This window comes from Crinia signifera, chromosome 1 (assembly GCF_055691185.1).
Source record: "Crinia signifera chromosome 1, ASM5569118v1, whole genome shotgun sequence".
Lineage (NCBI taxonomy): Eukaryota > Metazoa > Chordata > Amphibia > Anura > Myobatrachidae > Crinia > Crinia signifera.
Window position 1 is genome coordinate 333,288,428 of NC_139217.1, and position 11,987 is coordinate 333,300,414.

The window sequence follows — 11,987 nt, forward strand, 5'->3', positions numbered from 1 at the left end:
CTTGCACCTTTTTACCTTGTGGTGGATAATACTGCTGGAGGAGCGGAAAGGATCCTGGACAGAGTGTGAACTAGGAGAAGGGGCCCCGGTAACCTTGTTCACCATATTACCATCATTACATATCTGTCCAGCCCCAACCGGCCACTCACAGTACAGCGACCCCACCTTAAGATTTTTTATTGTTGTATTGTACCAATAAAGGATACCTGCTTTTATACAAAAGGACCCAGGAAAAATTCTTTCATCATTTCATCCCTGTTTTGTGCCATTGAAAAGATACCGTTTGATGTGCAGATCAAACCATCTATACGTGAGTATATGGTTTAGGGGTTTAAACCCCCGTCACATATCATTCTACTATACAGTGTGACCTGGATGTGAAAGATCTTGTTTTTGGCATACACACTTGCTGATCGGTGTAAGTGTGTTGAGAAGGGGCGGCCCCCCGACAAAATATTGGATCATAGTACACCATTTGGTCCATTTGTTTTAGAATTTGCATCTAAATCAGTCAAACAGGATTACACGAGGGGCATTGCCTTGTTGTCTTTTTCTTGTCTTTTCATATTTAAACAAGAAATCACGTTGTGGAAAAAACTCTTATCTGGAGAATTTGAACAAAACAGGGAAGTACCAGCCTCTTTTTGTATCCTAACCACACCCACCACCCTTCTAGCGCCCATATTCACATTCTAAATATATCTTTCTACATATCTGCAATTCTTGGGGAAAATAGGTGATCCCCTATTTTAGAATAGAATACAGGCAGCTGAGAGCGCAGTACCAACTTTCCCACAAAAACCCTACTACAGTATTCCTAAAGACCCTCTACATACCCTTCTTACTAATCCTTTTGATTCCCTATCTCAGAATTCATTCTGCCTTCAATTATTCAATGCAGCAAAAATACTAATAGCGACTCAATGGAAGCAATCAGAGGCCCCCTCCTCAAAAGCATTGATTAACAAGATGTGGTATCTTGCATCTGTGGAGTACATTACGGCCCTCCTAAATAACAATGTCAAAAAATGTAATTCAATTTGGGAGTCTTGGTACACTCTGTACCAAAGACAAATCCCTGGCCTGGAGTGAGCTGGTCTCACACCAGATCCATTTAGCCGTGTACAGTGTCTGTCCCTCCCTCTCTCCCTTACCCTCTTTTTTCTATTCTTTCATCCTCCCTTTTTCCATTATTTTCTAATCTTTTTTTATATGGATACTACATATGTCTCTGATAAAGGTATAAAATGTTTTTTTCTTTTTTCTTTTATTATTTTTTGTTAATACATTTTTTTTTAAACTACTAGCCATATTTGTAAGGCTATTATATGTTGGCCAGTTACTTGTCTATATGTTATGCTGTTTTCTTAACATTACTATTATGTACTGACCTTTTTGTTGTAATTGTCTTTGGCTATTCTAATAAAATATACATTAAAAAAATATATATATCCCTAGTTCCCATGAAAATTATTTAATAAAATAACCATTTGTGGGAAAGAAAAACTGTTCAGATGGCTTTGAGTTTTAAGGCACCAACATATATAACATCTACCGGATGGAAGTAATTACTGAGTAGAAAAAAAAGTTAATGGCTTTAGCAACATATATACATTTTAAAACATATAGTTAAGGGTCTATTCATGTAAAAAAACTAAAAAGGAATTGTTACTTTTCACTACATATAGCATCCTTTTAATGCAAAATATCTATAGAGTGCTGGCCATGATCCCCACAGTTCCGAAAATGGGACACGAAAACTTATGGCAATGCCACAAGCTTGAGCCATGCCCCCTTCTGCTGCTCTTGGGAGTCCCACTCAGCAATCTACATATGTTAAGAGGTATGCCTAAATCTGAAATTCCCAAAGAAGACATTTCTGTCACTGGGAGTCATTTTTAACAAACCGCTTCCGAGGAAGGCTCACTGGATAGAATAATGCAAAAGGTAAACATGCAGATTTAATATGTAAGAGGCTATGTCTCTGGATATAGATAAGAACACTTCCAGGCTAGATCAGACTTCAGAGACACAGTAGGTGATTCATGAGTCATAGTATAAGTGAGCCAGCAAGCAAGACCAGAATAACAGGAATTGCTTACTAACTGTGGCAAGGAGTGCAGATTAGCTGTACTCTTGTGGGAAAAGCCCAGAATTTTTAACTCCTTCATAAATTAACCCTTGATTAGAAGAGTTCTACGGATGGAACTCTTGAATGATACAAAGTGTATGAATCTGATGCACTGCTTCCCAGTGGAACAGCAGGGGTATTGAATTATTACTTTGAAAAGGTCATTCCCCAAATTAGTGAGATTAAGGGGAGTATTCAATCTAGGATTCCAACTGTCGGAACGTCCCGAAAGTCGGAATACCGGTCTGATTTCGGTTCTTCCGACTGTAACTCAACAGACAGAATTCAATGTTCCGGCTATCAAGTGTCGGAAAGTCTGTGGATTGGAGAAAACCTAATCATTTGTCGAAAAACGGCATGGATTTGACAATCCACGGCCGTTTCCAAAGATACAGAATTGCCTCCATAGGGAGGTCTGTAGCAGGCGAGTCCCGGCCGGGATTGAATACTGAAATGTTAATATTTCCACTGTTGGAAACATTGGCAGAGATTGAATATCCCCTAAAGGGCCTTTGATAATAATAATGTAGTGTATACTTTTTAAAGTATTCTTTTAACATTTTAACTGAATGAAATAGACAAGAAACTTGCCAGTTTTGTTCTGCATAATACTGTATGCCTCATAGCAGTGTTCCCAATTCATAATGTACAGTGTAATGCATCATTGATAATATGCCAGACAGTAATACATCTTTAATTCATATATTACAGTATATGTGTGTGTATATATATACCATATATACTCGAGTATAAGCCTACTTTTTCAGAACATTTTTTATGCTGAAAAAGCCCCCCTCGGCTTATACTCGAGTGAGGGTCCCACTTGAGTCAATAAGTTTTCCCAGTTTTTTGTTGTAAAATTAGGTGCCTCGGCTCAGCTTATATTCGGGTCAACTTATACTCGAGTATATACGTTATATATATATATAATCAGAAAAAGTCCAATTAGCGCGCAAGTCCTTAGGATTGTCTTTAGTCAGGAACAAATCGTCCCTTATGTGCGGTAATTGTCAGCATTTGAGGTCTGTGGTGAGACCGGCAGCTTCCTCCAATTACCCTTGCGGGCACCTGGATTCTCAGGTAATGGATTCTCTAGGAAAGGAAAGAGCGCTCCAAATAGTGCTTTATCTTTCTATTTTTCAAATGCATTAAAAATTATCTGACAGGTAAATACAAGTTGGTATCACGTACCGCAAGAGACGGTTAGGCACAACCGCGGGTGATAAACAGCATGAACTTTGCTGCCCCGAGCAGCAGTGTACTGGAATCTGAGTGCTCCCTTGGTGTGTCTTTGAATACATTTTTTGAAAAGTTACCCTAAAGTGCCGTGAATCTATCTCTGCACATGTTACATCTGCCTCCCTGCAGTGCATATGGTTTTGTCCATTAGGGAGTGAATTGGCCTTTGTGAGTGAACCAGAATCATCCCCCCCCCCCTAGTATAGCAATTGATCTCTGCAACTGATAAAGTTTAGAACCATTTGCTACTTGATATTCTCTCACTACATAACCATGGGTTTTGGTGAAATATGCTGATTATGAAAAATATTTTCCATGTGAAAATGTTTCAGAGTGTAGATATCATTCAAATAACATTTGGAATCTGGATATATAGTAATGTCACCTAAATAAACTAGGAGATGTGCAGGTTCGGATTTGCCTGGATTTATCCGGATCTCAAAACTGGATATTATTGGTTATCAGGCTGTCACATGTTTTGGAGCCAATTGCCAATATGATCCCATTTTGAGATCCAAACCTGCACACCTAGTGGAGGCAATGCACATACTAAGAGGTAGCACTCTATATATAGTGTCAGTACTGTACTAGAAGCATGCTTCCACCATCTCTGTCTTGTGGTCTTAAACCTAAACTCATGTTTATCCAAGTTAGTATTACAAGTTGTCGTGCCCACCTAACAAAGTAATAGGGATCAATTTGATTTCACTAAAAATCAAACAAGGCAATAAATAAGCCTTCTTATTTTCAATAATAAAAGAAATATGCCATCAGGTGATGAAGAAAGATGAATTAATTCTTGTTCTAGTTTTTTTTTTAATATACTCTCTAAGGACGTCTAACTCTGCAGCGGATAAGGAACAATCTCCCCAAAGAAATTAGATAGCCCGCCAAGAAGTAAATTGAAGAAACATAAAACCAATGTGGGAGCAATAAATATGCCAACTGTTGCCAAAAATATTTCTGTGAGGTTGATAGCCAATCTTTGATCTAGGATACAACTTTTTACTAAAGCAATACTATGGAAAATCATCATCAATGGCAATACAAAGGCCACTTAATAATGTCATTGATGAAGAGGTTAAATGAAATCAAATTTTATTGCATTTATTAATAGTCATGGATATTGGTCAGGTTTATTTTCAGTGAGTTTTTTTTTTTTTTTACCAGGACCAGTGTTCTTTTTGGGTTACAGTAATAAACTACATGTAAAAAAATAAAATTAGGTAGGCCCTTGTAGTCTCCCATCTGAAGGGACCAGGAAAAGGCCTTCTGGTTGGAAGGACAATATAGAGTTTCATTGAAGAGTGTTTAGCAAATTAACAATCTTTATTGCAAAAGTCTATATTTGGTTCTTCTTCTACTCATTAATAGGTGCAATGCATACCCATCCTGCAGGAGGCTCCTGTTTTAGTCATAACTATCCTACAGATTCTGCCAGGGGTGCCACTAAGAAGTTTATTTGTCAGGACAGTGATTTTCTATAATCACTGTGATTGGCTGTAGATGCTCAGGGGTCCCTGCTGACTACTTTTATTATAACCCTTGTGGGAACCACTGACAGGAGAGAGAGAAAAGCACATGATCACACGTGGTCTTATTATCTGTGCTGGTGTGCACTCATCCATCACATGCTGCTGCTGCTAGTGAGTGACTGGATATTTTGCTATAAATCTCTCTTTAGTAAAACACATTTGTTTAATTAGAGTAATTGGTGTCAATAATGATTTGGCTAATGCTATAATGGTATGGAAAACAGCACACTCACTAAATATACAGTAAGTGGTGCATGCAGATAGTCCTGCGCTCCCAATAAAATAAGATTTAATACACCAAAAACATACTGATATGTTTAAGGATGAATTTACACAAGGTCAAATTGCATTTGAATTGTATTACATAGGCATCACTTTAATATGCCCGCAAATTAATGTCAAATAATGTTACACTGATAATATGCTAAATTACTGTGATGTTTATACTGTTTTCAATTAATGTGTTGATTAAATATAATCAATTGATTGCACTCTTTTCTACTAATTATTGTGAATTATCAGTATTTGTTTAATCACTTTAATATCATGTATATTGTGCTGAGTGAGAAGAAAATAAAGATTACAACAAATATATAGTTGCAAACAAGAAACCCCGAATTGCAGACATCAATGTTAGTATTAAAACCTCCCAAAACATATTGTTACTAATGTTATATAGAAATATCTCACTTCAACAATGCATTTGTACATAGACACACCCATACGTGGAGCTAGACAGCTGATATATGAAATTGTTGCAGAATTTGCACATTATCTTGTATCTGATTATGAACTTCAAAATTCATAGTGACTGTGTTCCATAGCAGCCATCTGCTGGACATATTTATTAACATCAGCATTGAAAAGAAAACAGGATCCATGTTACAACTATTATGTGTTATAATTTGTGATATGATTTTAAATCTGTTAAATAGTTCTTCCAAAATTATTCCTGAGACTGTCGCAAGGAAAGGCTTGAAGTGAAGTTGCAAGTGGAAGTCACTTTACAGACATCCAGAAAGACACCTACCCAACTTACATACACTTACCTCACATACATACCCACTACATCCACTTACACCATGAAGGGGCATCATGGATGGTCTAATGGTTAGCAATGCAGCATTGAGGTCATTGGTTCAATTCCCACCATGGCGCTAACTGTGCAGAGTTTGTATATTCTCCCAGTGTTTGCATGGGTTTACTCTGGGTACTCCGGTTTCCTCCCACAACCCAAAAATATACATGTGGGTTAATTGGATTCCAACAAAAATTAACCCTGGAATGTCTGTGTGTGCCTGTACGTGTGGTAGGGAATATAAAGTGGGGCAGGGACTGATGTGAATATTACACTATACTATGTAAAGCGCTGCAGAATATGTGTGCGCTATATAAGAAACTGTTACTAAATACATAAATAAAATAGGTGTAATGCAAAGCTCCAGTGGCAGAAAGAACAGATTCTGGGCAGTCTCAGTTTATGTGCCCGGCGGGACTCCAGCAACAGCAGGCACGTGATCCAGGTTTACTCCACGTGTACACAACACACACATACTCCACGTGTACACACAAACACGCATGCAAGGAACCCCCCCTCATCCCCAGGAATACTGTGTTCACCCTTGCTGTGCTAGAGAGCATTGCACTCTCCCATAGTTTAAATAGAGACAGCGCACGCTAACACCAAGTTCTCAGGACGAAGAGACACAGCCACACAATAATATCCAAGACATAAATTATGCCGCACAGTAGTGCAATCTTTAAAATTGTGTTATAGATCGCAGGGTGAGGGAGTGTGATAGAGCGCAGGCCAGGGACTGACTAATACCCCTTTTCCATCTGAAACCTGTGTTAAACACGGGTTTTTGAACACGGACCATACCCGTGTAAGACACGGGTAAAAACACAGTTTCCACTGCACATAGACCAGTGTTATACCCATGTTGGAGCCATTTACACTAAACCCGTGTAAGCTTTGAAAAAAAACAAGAATGCCCACAGGACATAGCTTTTTTCCAGTCAGGTGCCCCTGAAGAACCAATAAACGGCCCCAGAGCGTTACCCGGATATAAAAACCTGGGTAATGTGCGTTTACACTGCGCACAGACACTTGTCATTGCCGTGTTTTACCCTGGTAGATACCAGGGTAGAATTCCCTAGTCTCTCTACCCGTGTTTTGGAAGTCGGACCAGTTCACACCAGTGACAAATTTCCCATTAGGCACATGAGACACGTGCCTAGGGGCGGCACATGTTTTGGGGCGACACTTGGATGCTTGTGATCGTAGCATAAAAAAATGTACCAGTAATGGCAAATGTCCACTGTACCGCACCAGGTTCCATCTTGAATAGAGTGTAAATGGATGGGACATGCAGATACTGCCCCTGTAAACTGTCCTACTTAGTAAATATGTATACATGATAGAAAAGGTGACAGTTAGTGGATTTTTAATTATTCTATTAAACTGGCTACTATCAGATGAGGGCTTATAACTAATCAATAAAAATAATACATTTAGGCTGGGGGGGGGGGGGTGTTATTGTTGTGCCTATGGGTGCCCTCACCCTTGAATTCGCCCCTGGTTCACACTAACAAAAAACCTGTGTCTTTGCGCGTCCCCGCCCAAAAACCCAGGTATAATTTCCTAGTGGAAAGGGGGTATAACACTTAGGGACCCACCAAATGAGTCCAGGGTGTAGGACCACACCAAACCAGCAAAGGACAGCTGTCCCAATTCATCACACTAGTGAAAGTGTTACTAAGGGGCAGATTTATTAAGCTTGGAGAAGAGATAAACTGGAGATAAAGCGGAAAAAAGGTAAAAGGAGATAAAGCACCAGCCAATCAGCTGTGTTTGAAAAAGACAGTTGGGAGTTTATTGGCTGGCATTTTATCTCCTTTTACCTTTTCTCCGCTTTATCTCCAGTTTATCTCTTCTCCAAGCTTAATAAATCTGCCCCTCAGTCTTAATAAGCAAGAAGCATAAGCTATGGGATAGAGTACCAACCTAGCAGTCATTTTTCAAACCCAACTTGTAACATGACAGTTAGTAGCTGATTGGCTGGTACTTCATCTCTGTTCACTTTATCTCTTGTCAAAACTTAGTACATAGACAGTCACGCACAGAAGCTACATCAATTGCCAGCATCATTCAGGATTTAGGCGACCCATGCAGTGTAGTATTGTACTTAGTGTTATGTTCATATGTTTGTAATTCCAATCATTAGGACAGAGAGAATAACTGCTGAACTCCTTTATTACATTGCTAGTTCTCCACACACACAGAACACTGGACTACACCCAATTCCCAGCATTCCCCTGGACCTAGGGACTGTCACTGAATATTCAGGCTTACACATACCGGTAAGTGAGTGCCTGCAAACATAAAGCATTCTAATGCAATTACATCAAACTTAGTGATGCGAATAAAACTGACGGGACATTCGGTGTTGCAGTCTGTAATGCACCAATAGGGCTATTTGTCATGATTTGAGGATAGGTGAATACATAAATATCTGAAGTTGTCTATATTTAAATCAGGATTTAACCATACATTGAGCAGTATTTCCTAAAGAAAAAAGGTGGTAAAACTGGACACACTGCACTATATTTATGCCCTCCCTCACCCCTGCGGCCTGCACTCTATCACACTCCCTCACCATGCGATCTCTAACACTGAAGCACTCCCTCACCCTGCTGTCTGCGCTATATCAAACTCAGTGGCGTAACAATTGCCCCGCAGATCCCGTGGCGGTGGGGAGTATTGTTACGATCCTGCCTTACCCTAGTTGCTGCTTGCCGCCTCTAACTGGGACGCAGATCTATTCCTCTGCGGTGACTACTGGCTCAGCTCCTGCTTTTATGAAAAAATGTCCCTTCCAAAATGTCTGCCCCCTTATAGCAGACCGTTTATTTGTAGTTACGCCCCTGTCACACTGATGCACTCTCTAGCCCCGTGGTCTGCGCTCTATCACACTGACGCCCCCCCTCGCACCTGCACTCTATGACACTGATGCCATCCCTCACCCTGTATCCTGCAATATATCACCCTGACACACTCACCCTGTGGCCTGCGTTCTATTACACTGATGGCTTCCCTTACCCCGTGGCCCACAGTAATGCCTCTTATGCACAATAGCCACAGTAGCCATAGACTCGCAGTTCTAATAACATTTCTCCTCCAGGAACCTCTGGTATACATGTCCATGGTTCAGGGCTTCAGGGGAAGCTCAGGCAGTCAGCTTGGGGGCTCTGGGGTCAGATTAGACAGTCACCCAGCCAGCACCTGCTGCCTGCACCAGTGCCACAGCTTCCCCGCCTCCTCCAGCCTCTCAGTGGTCACACAGGTTGCACTGACCCTATGTAAGCAGAGTCTGGGAGCTGCTACCCGTTCAGTGGGCGGAAACTTTCCCCGGCCACTGCATGTCCACCCAGAGCTTCCACCGCGCACCTTCCCTCCTCCAGGGGTATACACGATAGTGGAGGAATACACCTCTGAGGCCCGATTCTCCCGGGCCAGCAGCGCCACAGCCTCGACCAATGAGTAAGTGATTGCGGGGGGCAGAAATGAGTGATTGAGGGGGCAAAACTTGTGAGGGGCTATGTTTTACCCATCCTTCTAATTTTGCATCTGAGAACTGGGGGCCCCTTTAACCCTCAGGGCCATTTACATGTGTCCCCCTTGCCCCCCTGTGGCCGGGCCTGAATATGCCTTAGTTGAAAGTAATTATAAGCAGCCAAAAGTTTCACCTGTCAAGGTGGGAGGCCAGAAAGTAGATGTTGTGTGTAAGCAGGGACCCGGTCTCAGCATGGGAGCTTGAGCCAGAGTCTGCTTCTTAAGCTGCCCCTGTTCAGATGATCCATCCTGGACCAGACGTGAGCACTCGTGGCAGGACGGCACACGCTGTGCAGACCCAGACAGAGAACCAGGCCAACAGCTGAGTGGTAGACGGAATAGCCGCACATCAGCCGGGCAGAGTGTAAAGCTCACAAGATGGAAGGGATTCACCGCTCTGGCTCACTCCTGCTAAATGTCCCAATAAGATCGTAACTGGGTGCGTGGACGGAAACAGTGACGGTATCGACATCTGTGACAGGTGCCCCCTGTGAGTGCGGTCGGTACCACCACGTACCTGAGTTTGGCAACAGCAGGGAATGCAGCTCTCTTCATGGCCCTTGTTAGTAGATGGTAGACACTGGAGGCAAGAGATGGGACACCCCGGGGAAAACACACCAAGAAAAGATGGCAAACACGGTTAGCAGCAATGAGTATTTATTAATGAAAAAAGTTATGCAATTGCTGCAATACCTTCAAAGACTTTATGCAAACATCACATGAAAGAAAAAGACATTTAACCATTGCTGTTCTAGTTTAGCAGCCAATGAACACTTCAAAAAGACAAGGGCAGATCCATACTGTTCATTTATGATTCCCTATCAAAAAGACAATAACATTCACACTTCTATATGTGTAATGACATATCATAAAGACCTCAATAAGAAATGACCAAAGAACGTGATTAACCCCTTCCCGACATTGCCTTTTATGGTAATTTTTTTTTTTTTTCCTCCTTGCGTTCAAATAAGCGTAACTTTTTTTAATTTTCCGGCTATATAGACACATGAGGGCTTTTTTTTTGCGGGACAAGTTGTACTTTTTAATGGTACCATTTACTATACCGTATAATATTCTGGGGAATCAGGAAATAATTCAATGTGGGGTAAAAAGAAAAAAAAACGCAATTCCACAATTTTGCGCTGGTTACGGTTTTTTTGGAGTTCATAGTTCGTTTAAAATGATGGGTTATCTTTATTCTATGGGTCGTTACGATTCCGGTGATACCAAACTTATATAGTTTTCGTTACATTTTACCACTAAAAAAAAAATAGAAAATGTTATGGTTTTTCGAATTTGCGTTGCGTCGCCATGTTCTGCGGCTTATAACTTTTTTATTTTTCCACCTACGGACCTGGGTGAGGGCTCATTTTTTGCGGGCTGAAGTGTACTTTTTAATTAATACCATTATGGGATATGAGCGACTTTCTGATCTCTTTTAGCTATTTTTTTTTGGGTAGGCAATGCGACCAAAAAACTTAGTTTTGGCGTTGGGGATTATTTTCCGTTTACGCCTTTAACCGTGCGGGATAACTAATGTTATATTTTAATAGATCGGACTTTTAGGAACGCGGCGATACCAAATATGTTTATTTTTTTAATTTTTTATTTATTTTTATTTGGGAAATGGGGAAAGGGGGGTGATTTGAACTTTTAATATTTTTTTATTTTTTTTTATTTTTAAACTTTTTTTTTTATTTTTTTTTACTTTTACTACAAGGCCCCCTAGTGTACTTGACCACTAGGGGGCGCGATCGCCTGTACTAGGTTCAGCCATAGAGCTCTATGGCTGAACGTAGTGATTTTATGCACTTCCTATTACATCCTGCCTCAGGCAGGATATGATAGGTATGCAGACACGGCCAGCACAGGGGTCTACATTAGACCCCTGGCTACCATGGCAACCGATCGGCACCCTCCGATCTCGCTGCGGGGGGCCCCGATCGGCGCCGGAGGGGGGCGCCCCCCCTCCGATCAGCTATTTAAGCACTGCGGTCGCTTTGCCCGTGGTGCTTAAAGGGTTAAACGGCCACGATCGGCGAACTCGCCGCTCGTGGCCGTGAGAGCAGGGACCTGGCTGTAATATACAGCCATTACCTGCTCTCTTTCAAGCCAGCTCACTCCGTGAGCTGGCTTGATTCCCCCGCAACCGACATATGACGTAAATGTACGTCATATGTCGGGAAGGGGTTAAAGAAGACACTAAGAAAAATGACATTAAGAAAAATAGGGCTAGCATTCAGCCACGCTACTGTAAATAGGTTGCAATACCTCTGAATATTCGCCATATGGCGCTATACCTTACACAAGTGTATCTTAACACTGTAGTCCCAGCTACAATACACAGTCACTGAGTTCAAAGAAAGGTCCCACGAAGATAAATCCTCAGGGGAAGGGTGGTCCCTGCCTTAGTGTGCACACTACTATGATTCTGGCCAGAATTAATTAACAGTCCCCTTTTTAAAGG